The sequence below is a fragment of the Triticum aestivum genome, chromosome 7A, assembly GCF_018294505.1.
Source record: "Triticum aestivum cultivar Chinese Spring chromosome 7A, IWGSC CS RefSeq v2.1, whole genome shotgun sequence".
Lineage (NCBI taxonomy): Eukaryota > Viridiplantae > Streptophyta > Magnoliopsida > Poales > Poaceae > Triticum > Triticum aestivum.
Window position 1 is genome coordinate 457,130,509 of NC_057812.1, and position 2,516 is coordinate 457,133,024.

Genomic DNA, 2,516 nt, shown 5'->3' on the forward strand with positions numbered 1-2,516 from the left:
AAAGATGACCCTTGAGTCTGCAGAACCCAAGGGAAAAAGGCTTAGGTGGCAAATGGTAAAACCAAGGTTGGGCCTTGTTGGAGGAGTTTTATTCAAGGCAAACTGTCAAGGGGTTCCCATTATAACCCAACCGCATAAGGAACGCAAAATCAAGGGACATAACACCGGTATGACGGAAACTAGGGCGGCAAGAGTGGAACAAAACACCAGGCATAAGGCCGAGCCTTCCACCCTTTACCAAGTATATAGATGCATTAAAGTAAACAAGATATAATAATGATATCCCCACAATAAACATGTTCCAATAAGGAACAAACTCCATCTTCACCTGCAACTAGCAATGCTATAAGAGGGGCTGAGCAAAGCGGTAACATAGCCAAACAACGGTTTGCTAGGAAAGGCGGGTTAGAGGCTTGGCATGGCAATATGGGAGGCATGATATAGAAAGTGGTAGGTATCGCAGCATAGCAATAGAGCGAACAACTAGCAAGCAAAGATAGAAGTGATTTCGAGGGTATGGTCATCTTGCCTACAAAGTTCTCCGAGTTAACGTAAACTTGATCCTCGTAAGCATACTCAACGGGTTCCTTGATCACGAACTTGTCTCCTGGCTCTACCCAAGGCAAGAACACAAGCAAAGGAAACCACAATCAACCACGATGCAATGCGCAAGCAACATGATGCAAAACATGGCATGCTATGCGGGATGTGATATGCAATGCATATGCATGCTCCAGAAGGAAAACATTGAACCAGGCCTCAACTTGGCAAACCAAGTGTGCCGCTGGAAAGATGAGTTGATTTCGGTCGAAATCGATACAAAGATCACCGGAAACGGATGCACGGTTTGCAAATGGCAAGCAAAACAAGAATGGCACAATTCTGCGATTAATAGCACGATGCCATCTAGAATGCAACAAGAAACTAAGCTACTGCACTCCAACATAGCAACAAAGCACATGACAGTGATCTACTCAAGATGCTTGACAAAAGATGAACACTGAGCTACGGCTAAATCACACAAGAGTAGGTTCAAACAAGCATGGCAAAAGGGCAAAAGATAACAGCATCACAGACTTAGTGAAAATAACAACATGCCAGGAATTAACATCAGGAAGCAAAGTTTAGAGGAAGATAACAACATGCTAAAGGATCAAATCATAGCAATACAAGGCATGGCATGAATCTACTCAAAGCATATAAAAAGGCCCCTTACTGACCATAAGCCAAAAAGGATCAGAAGATATGATGGCACCCATGTAAACATAGCAAGTTTCGTTAACAGATTCAGACTTAGCAGAAAACTGGACATGGCATAAACAGAATTATGAAGGCATGTTTGCGAGCTCGATGCACTCAACACAAGGCATTGCATGACAAACTAAGCATACTCCCAGCAAGAAGACATGTACAAGAAGCCAACCATGGCAAGACCAATCTCATAGCATGCATGGATCAACTACAACAACCTTGGCAAAATTGATTAACACGTAAACAATCGGCCAGGAACATTTTATAGCAAAAGTAGAGCAAGATTGAGTCATGATAGGGCACTCCATAAATTCAAACAGGGACATGGATGGATAGAGCATAACCATATGCCCAAATCATCCTTACTGAACATACTCAAAAGAAGCATGGATCTCTTTGTAGCAACATGAATACATGGCATAAAAATAACAGCAGGGAAAATGACTTGGTGAAATTTTAAGTCCCTGAAATCAGCAATATTACGAGAGCTACTTTGCATGCTTGTGCTAGTCACCACATTGATCACAAAAATACATGGCATACACCCCTGTAGAGATGGCATGGCATAGTCCAAAACACATGTAGGGCTCAAGTTCATATGCAGCACACAATAATCATGGCAAAAATGACAAATGCTCATAATCTGATAAGAATCAGGAACTAACATTTTATAGCACTCTTGCAACAGTCATTAGGGCATCAAGATGGACTTAAACAAGCATGGTGCAATGGAACAAAATGAAGAGCACAACCTGATGAACATTTTGATATATTATGCGCATGAAATGAGACAATATGAAACAAGTTATGGACATGACAAGATGCACACATGATATTGGAAACTTCAGGGACCTGGCCAAAATTCCAAGTCTGTGGGTGAGCGCAACATAGCAACAACCGCCCACGGCGATGGATAAGGGAAGTGGCGGGGCCTCACCAGATTGGGCTCGGCCCAGGTTGAAGGAGAGGCAGGCCGAGGCTGTGGTGGGCCGGCGTGCTGGAGATGGGCGGTGGAGATGGGCCCACGTGGGAGGCCAGACGGTCGTCGTCCTCTCCTCGAAGCCGAGATGGCGCTGGGAGGCAGAGGCGGCTCGTCGCCGGCGCCGGGGACGAACGACGGCGGCGGGCGTGGATCTGTGTAGAGGTGGCCGGATCCGGTCACTCCGGCTCCTTCCCGGCCGGATCCGTTGACAGGGACGCCGACGGAGCTAGGGGCGTTGGTGCGCCAGCGAAGCAGGAGGCGAGGTGGCGCGGGACAGGCGGTG